Source organism: Odocoileus virginianus, chromosome 25, assembly GCF_023699985.2.
Source record: "Odocoileus virginianus isolate 20LAN1187 ecotype Illinois chromosome 25, Ovbor_1.2, whole genome shotgun sequence".
Taxonomy (NCBI): Eukaryota; Metazoa; Chordata; class Mammalia; order Artiodactyla; family Cervidae; genus Odocoileus; species Odocoileus virginianus.
In genome coordinates this window covers 45599661-45608355 of record NC_069698.1, presented here as the reverse complement: position 1 = coordinate 45608355, position 8695 = coordinate 45599661, and positions in this window count along the sequence as shown.

Below are 8695 nucleotides of genomic sequence, written 5' to 3'. Positions count from 1 at the left end.
ATGCAATCTTTTATGGCTCAGCAACGACTTTCAGTGGTCAGATAGTAAAGAATACGCAATAGGAGACTGGTTCGATTCCTGGTGGGAGGATCTGCTGGGGAGGAATAGGCTTACCACTCCAGTATTCTGCTGGAGAACCATGGACAGAGGAGCATGGTGAGCTACAGACCATAGGTCGCAAAGAGTTGACACGACTGGTGATAAACCACACACACATTATAATTGTGTGTGTGTATACATATATTTTTGTATAATGAATTTAGAATCAATGAAATTTTATATAGAATATACATTATATATGCTTGTTGCTGTTTTGGATTTTCCAACACCAACATGTGACACAGGCATGCATTTGTCCTCTCCTCTTGACCCTCCACATCCCTGCCACATTCGTCCCCCTCCAGTTGTCACAGAGCACCGGTTTGGTTCCTGTGAACCCACTGTATATTCTGAAAGAGCCTAGAAAATGAAGTGGAAGTGTTAATCAGTGGTTTGTCCAACTTTGCACCATGGACACATGGACTGTAGCACCAGTCTGTCATGGGTTCTGTCATGGATTCTCCAGCAAATATGAGTGGTCCATGCCTCCTCCAGGGATTTTCCCAACGTAAAGGATTGAACCCAGATTTCCGATTGAGGCAGATATTTACTGTCATTACACAGGAAGCCCACAACTGGAAGCCTTTGCTTGACACAAATAGATTAAACACTCAGGCCAGTTTCTCTAAGTTATTTTCTCAAACCAAATCCCAAGCATTTTCTTTTCCACATGCTAAATTCAATTTGTTAAAAAGTTTTACTAACCAGTGCATTTTTCTTATGGAAATGTTTGTCTTAAGCTATGTTAATGAATTATGTATTTACCCTAGACTCAGTCTTCAAGTTGGTTCCGGCCTAAGACTCAGAACCAACTTGACAAACCAGTATGTTTTACTCATGCAAATGTTCTCTTAAGCTATGTTAATGAGACTGCATTTGCTTGGAAACCTGCCTTTCTTCAAGATTCATGTCAATCATTTTATGGCCCAGGACAACTCACCTGGTGCCAATGTTGAAGGAGGAAACAGACAGAGCTGGACTCCTGAGGCCAGGCTGCGAACATTAGGCTACACGCATGGTCACCCACCCAATGGACTCTGAACTTTGTGCCCGGTGTCTTTAGAAATGGCAGACCAATGGGAAACCAGACCCCCGGATAAAAGAGCCTCAGGACTTGCACTTGGACTCTCCATTGCCTAAAAGAATATGCTAATTATCTCTGTAACAGAACAAAGTTGTAAATTCCATTATGTTTATTGGGATATGACCACAGTCCTACTGATAAATGTCCACTGGTTATCTAGTCTTGTGACACATGAATCATGGGTTAACTTTGATTGTATCTCTCTTTTACCTTATCCAGACTAGTTTCAAGGAATTTGGGGAGGTGGGTTTGAGCAAGTACACTTAGGGTATATAAGGTTTTCACAAAAACTGGTCGGGGTCCTTGGCGAAGAGGAGACTCTGCCTTGGGCCCGCCAGTGTAATAAACTGCACTCCACTATCTGCATTGTCCTTCTGAGCGAGTTTGTTTCCGAGAACACGTGGCTACAACACTGTCATCCCCAAATGCATGTTGTGGGTGAGGGCCCTGGTGCCATCCTCTGGGTTTTGAGACATCTCCTTTCTCTAATTAGCAGACTGGTAGTAGCTATATCACGTCCGGCTAAAGACTAGGAGGGGGGCACTCTTTCTGCCTGCTTCTGATGCCTATGTCAGAAGCTTTCTCTATCTCCTTTATACTTTAATACAACTTTATTACACAAAAGCTCTAAGCAATCAAGCCTCGTCTCTGGCCCCAAATTGAATTCTTTTCCTCTGGAGGCCAAGAATCCCAGCATCTTTCGTGGCTCAGCAACGACCTTTCAGTGGCTCAGATAGTAAAGAATCTACCTGCAATTAGGGAGACCTGGGTTCGATCCCTGGGTGGGGAGGATCTGCTGGAGAAGGGAATGGTTACCCACTCCAGTATTCTTGCCTGGAGAATCCCATGGACAGAGGAGCCTGGTGAGCTACAGACCATAGGGTCGCAAAGAGTTGGACACGACTGAGTGACTAACACACACACACACACACACACACATTATAATTGTGTGTGTGTATACATATATTTATTATAAAGAATTTAGAATCAATGAAAGATATATATATATATGTATATATATATATATATGCTTGTTGCTGTTTCTGGTTTTTGCCATACACCAACATGGATTGACCACAGGCATGCATTTGTCCTCTCCTCTTGAACCCCCTCCCACATCCCTGCCCACTCCGCCCCCCTCCAGGTTGTCACAGAGCACCGGCTTTGGGTTCCCGTTGAACTCCCACTGGTTGTTTTCTGAAAGAGGCCTAGAAAATGAAAGTGGAAGTGTTAATGGCTGGTTGTGTCCAACTCTTTGCGACCCCATGGACCAACCATGGACTGTAGTCCACCAGTCTGTCCGTGGGGATTCTGTCCATGGGGATTCTCCAGGCAAGAATACTGGAGTGGGTTGCCATGCCCTCCTCCAGGGGATTTTCCCAACGAAAGGATTGAACCCAGGTCTCCCGCATTGCAGGCAGATACTTTACTGTCTGAACCACCAGGAAGCCCAACAACTGGAAGCCTTTGCGCTGAGCACAAATAAGCAGAAACACTCACAGGTCAGCATTTCTCTAAGTGTATTTCTCAGAACACAAATCCCACATGACATTTACTTAAAAAAAAAAAAAATCCACATAAAGATAAATTCAGGAAATGGTGTATAAAAGACAGGTCCTTATTGGCATTTGAAACCACCAACAGCATATCTAAGGTTCTGAGAAGCCTGTAGTAACTTAACTTTGTCTAACCCAGAATTTCCCAAACCTGTTCGGCCAAAGACCCCTCTATTCATACCAAAACAATATATTATGCCAAAATATATCTTGAACTGCTTCTCCAAAGAGCTAAAATATAGTTTTAAAAAAATTTTACAATATAATCTCAAGTTAACAATAATGATCATATTCAGGATTGATTTCCTTTAGCATTGACTGGTTTGATTTCTTTGCCACCCAAGGGACTCTCAAGAGCCTTCTCCAACACCACAGTTCAAAAGGATCAATTCTTCACTGCTTAGCCTTCTCTATGGTCCAACAATCACATCCGCACATGACTACTGGAGAAACCACAGCTTTGACTAGATGGACATGACTCTAGCCCCTTCTACGCAGTCCACATGGGACCTGTTCAACATCTTGGACCATTACTGCACCGTGAGCTCTTCCAGACCTTGTGCTCTAATGAAAGGAGTCTTGGAGGGACGCTATCATTGGTGACCTTAGAACTGATGACACGTTACTGACCGGGGATCTTAGCCTACTAAAACGCTAGAAATTTGATCAGAGGCCAGACAAGGAATTCAGACAAGGCTTTACTGGGACCCCTGCTGCAGGAGGGGTAATTGAGGACAGACAACAAGGTCCCTTTCTTGTTTGCATGCTGAGAGGGGATGAGTTGGTTCCTGATATGGATTGACAGCAGTGGGAAGGCCCAGGGCTCAGGCCAGAGGGCTGACTTAGGTGTTTTGCCCACCCTTTTAGTCGTGCTGTGTGCAGGGAGCATGTGTGGTACCCTGCTTTTGCTCCTGGCTCTGCAGAAGTGGCAGTTGGGTTTTATTTATTTTTTTGTTTTTTTTGTATCTTGTTGTCTGTAATTTTCCCCAACAGTTATTTTTAGTTCCTGTACTTTCTTTGTATTTTCCCACTCAAGGAGGCATTTGTCCAGGTGCAAACCCTGTAGCAAGGCATCCCAGGTCCCAGGGACTCCTATCTCAACAGGTCAGTCCTCGTCCAGCGTAAGTGAAGGACACAGACCCCAGACAGGACCAGCTTCATAATTTGTGAAGCCCAGTACCAGATGATGTCCATTGCCAGCTGGGTCCTTGTTAAAAACAAAACAAAACCAAACAAAACCAAAAGCCAACCTATCATGAACTTCAGGATGACAGCCATAGAGCAGGGCCCCCCTGAGCACAGAACCCTGTACAAACGCACAGGCTGTGTGTCCAGGAGGCTGGCCCTGATCCTGGGGCTTCAAGAGGGCACCGATTCGTAGACGACGACAGTTGCATTCTGGAAACTGGCTATGCAGCACTTCTCAGCCGCCTGCCTGGAGGGAGCGTGCAGCCATCTTGGCCTCCCTGGAGGGGGGCCCCACAGGGAGGGCACGTGTCTCCCACTTGGCATGACTTGTCCCAGGTCATGGACGGTGCACCTTCCAGATCTAAAGAGCCTGCCTGAATCCAGAAGCTGCTTGAATCCGGCCTCCTCCCAGCTCTCTCAGTACCTGGGAGCTATTTTTAGGTGACCTGTGGTAGAGAGGTTTGACTTGCAATTTTCATGCCTGAGGTCTGGGTTTCACAGGAAATGTTTCAAAGAATTTAATATGATGTGACACACACATACGAACAGGCCTGTGTCGGTTTTGTTCTTGTTGACTCTCTGTTAAGAATTTCTATTCTTAGTTTTTTTCTCTTCTCCCTGCTCCTTCCGAACTCGCTTTTCTCCACCTTCACAATCCTCTCTTATGCCAGTACTGAGCCTCTCGCCACATGAATTTCCTTTCCTCATTCACTGCCAACCCCTCTGGTTCTCTACCTTGAATGAGTTTCTGTAGCTGTCAACTTCCCTTCAGTCTTTTCCAAACTCTTTTCTTCTTTGCTCTGCACAGATTCTCCTTTGAATTTTTAGACCCTGAATCTAAGGACTGGCTTTCTCCCTCTGTCCATCTGTACTGATAATACAGTCCAACTCATATTTAATCATGGCTCCTGTCTTCCCTGTCCCTGCCATTCTCTACGTTTTCTAGAATGTCTCTTTCAATTCTCCTTCTTCGTTGGATGGCTAAGAAGTCAGGAAATAAGTGACCAGCCAGTCTAAATGTCTTATTTCATTAATCTTTGGTCTTTATTGTACTTACTGCTGAGAGGAAAAGCATCCACTTGAGTCTTATGCGTTAAATTTAAAAAGAAAAACAAAAACACATGATATGGGCACAGTATGCCTGCATTGGAAGGCACACTGAGAAAGAGATTAGAATTTAAACTACACAGTGACTTAACCACCAGGTGGTTCTGTTGGCAGAGGTCAGCTTGGTTATGGTGTTAGCTCGTCCCAGGACGGGCAGGTGTCCAGCTCCTGGGGAATGCGTGGTTGAATACTCCAACAGTTGCTCAGAATAACTAGGTATGTATCTGTAGGCACAGGTAATGAACCAAATGCCTGAATTTCCCTGTGTCTTCTGGAATTATGGAAAACATTTATGTAAACCTTGCCAATGATTGGAGTTACCTGATTTCAGTTGCTGTGATTCAGGCCTTACAAATGTGGGAATTGGGTTTACACATTAAAATAAATTTTTTTTTTGGCTGCATGGGATCTTCATTGTGGCATGTGGGTTTTTTCTGGTCTTGGGGAAAGGGCTTCTCTTGTTGTGGAGCATGGGCCCTAGAGCATGCAGGCTCTGTAGTTGCAGCCCGTAGCTTCTCTAGTTGCAGCTCTCAGGCTTGTTGGCCCTGCAGCATGTGGGATCTTAGTTCCTTGGCCAGGGATTGAACCTGTGCCCCATGCATTGGAAGGCAGATTCTCAATCACTGGACAACAGGGAAGTCTCTTATACATCTGTTTTAATATTTGGCTCCATGTTCCCTTTTTGCTGGAATATATCCTTTGTTTTCTATCGTTTTCTTTCTTAGTCATCTAATCCATTAGTAGAGGGACTGATCCTATATTCATAAAGAAATATAAGCAATGCCATGTCTTCACAAAGAAAGGTCATTATTTTAGGAAGGGCATTGCTCTTAGTTCAGTCAGGGGAGTAGATCCAAGAGGTGTAATATCTTGACTGGTCAGAGATTTGAGAAACTTGTTCAGGAATTGCCTTTCGTCTTACCTGTAAAATGGTTGAGAACTACCCAGTCCTTATGAAGAGTGGATTGCCTAGTTTTGATATGACCACATAGATGTTGCTATCTGACAGCAACATTAGCTATCTTCCAGCTATGATTTTCAACATCTCCTATGTGGACAGACATTGGGTACCGAGTCATTGTTTGTGAACTGACTACATAATAGTCCTTCATAGCAGCATCTATCTGGTAGTATCAGAACTAGGCAAAGTATTCTCTTCTTAAGTGCTGGGTAGTTCTTTACCATTTTACAGGTAAGAAGAAAGGTAATTCTCGAGCAAGTTTCTCAAATCTCTGATCACTCAAGATACTACACTTCTTAGATTTACTCTCCTGATCTCCTCAGTGGGAACATGGTTGAAACGGTGAGTTGCAGCTTTTTGGTAAGTCTCTTCCGGGAGTGAGGTACCTAAACTAAAATCCAGGACCAAGAGGATTTGGGTTGCTGAAAAAGAAAAAATGATGGGACTTCTCTGGTGGCCCAGTGGTTAAGACCTCACCTTTAAATGTGGAGGCTGCAGGCTGGATCCATGGTTGAAGAAGAGCTAAGATACCACATGCCTCTTGGCCAAAAAAACCAAAACATAAAACAGAAGCAATATTGTAACAAAGTCAATAAAGACAAAAGAAAAAGAAGAAAAAAGAAAGAAAGAATGACTGTGAAGCAAAGTGCCTAGAGTGAGATGTGTGTGTGTGCTCAACCATGTCTGACTCGTTGAGATCCCCATGGACTGTAACCCACCAGGCTCCTCTATCCATGAAATTTTCCAGGCAAGAATACTAGAGCAGATTGCCATTTCCTCTTCCAGAGGATCTTCCCAACCCAGGGATAGAACCTGCTTCTCTTGTGTCTCCTGCACTGGCAGGCAGATTCTTTACCCCTGCGCTGCCAGAGATGTAAATACTTATATATTTGTGTGTACCTGTTAATGACACCAAAGACAGCTCTTTAGCATGTCTCCATAGTAGGATTAAGGCTTGTTTACCTCCAGTGTAAATCATCACCCTTGTGGTTCTGGCCATTTTGCGGAAGTGACAGTTTCCCCCTTGATTAGAGACTGTTCCACTGTAGTTCATTTCCCGGATTGTAGTGACGTGGAAGCTGTGATCTTTGTGTCTCTAGCCTTCTCATTTTGGAAAACCTTATCACTTGTGATAAGGAAGAAGCTGGAAGACTTCACACTAATTTCTCTGATGCCTTGTGCTTTCTATATTCTCATATTCAAGTTGCACCTTCTGCCCAGAACACTTTCCCAGCTCCATCTGGCTAACATTCCCTTCTCTTAAAGGTGCGTATCCAAATGCCATGGTCCTCAAGAAGCCTTTGCCAACCCTCGCCAGCAAACCCCATCTCTTCCTTGCCTCTCCTAGCTCTGGGTTTGTGCCTCTTCTGAAGCGGGGATCATGACTTGCTTGGCGCAAGAGCAGCTCATTCCCAGGAAAGGTCTCAACTCTCGCTGCATTGCAGGCCAAGTCAAAGTGAGAACAGTTACCTGCTTCACCTTATATTCCCCCTGGAGCCCAACCGAGTATCTTGGGTTTAATAGGTTCTCAAAAGCTATTTGTTGACTTAAATTAGATTGCATTTTATGAATGTTTGTGAATGAGAAAGCATTGCCTTACATGGCTTACAAAAAAATCTGTTAGGATAAAAATAGCCAAACAAGAAGTTAAGAGGAAGGGTTGCGTCTTCCACAACGAGGTTGTGACCTTCTGGATGTTTGGAAAGCCTCTCAGAATTTATGCTTCCTCAAGATCCTGCTGCTCCAGCATTCTGCCCACATGCTCAAAGGCAATCAGGATGGATTTTGATAAAATGGAATATTTTTAGGCATGCTAATCGGCCTGGCTCTGCCAAATTCCTGGCCTTTGGTATGTGCTGCTGAGTAATGTCAGACGTTCACACGTACGCACACTGACATTTACAAGGCATGAGATGGGCTCAGCCAAGTTCAGAAACAAAGGCCCCCTCTCACCCCCTGACCCTGTGATTGGTTCACCAGAACTTCCTCAGATGCATTTAGTCTTTGCTACTGGACGGACAGGCTTCTGGGTACCAAGTGAATTTCCATTCATTTCTTCACTCCAGGAAATAACCATTTGCATACAAGGGTCAGGTATGCTGTGACTTAAGGGTTCACAAGGTTACAGGTCCAGCTGTGTGGTGAGGCCCTGGGCTGCTCTAGCATGGGTGCTGACAGAAGCTATACTTGGGGCTTGAGCTGTTGTAGAACTTCTGTTGTGGGATTCATAGAAATGAAAGTGAATAGGGCTCCACTCCAAATGCGTCTTGGATGATCTTTGAAACTTCCAGATAAAAATCCAAGAGGCCTACTCTCTCCCTTCTGAAAAAATGCTGTTGTCTAGTTGTTAAGTTGTGTTTGATTCTTGTGACCCCCATGGACTGTAGCGCGCAAGACACCTCTGTCCATGGGATGTCCCAGGCAAGAATTGTGGAGTGGGTTGCCATTTCCTTCTCCAGGGGATCTTCCTGACCCAAGGATTGAACCCATGTCTCTTGCACTGGCAGGCAGATTCTTTACCACTGAGCCACCAGGGAAGCCATGAAAAATACTACCTTTTAACTTAAGACAAATAAAAAAAGAAGAAAGTGTTATTTTACATTTGCGTTCCAACCATAAAAACACCAGAATATATTTAGTAACTTCTGTAATTCCACTGCCTTTTTTAGATGGAGAAGTCTCCTAAGAAAGTGAGCAGGA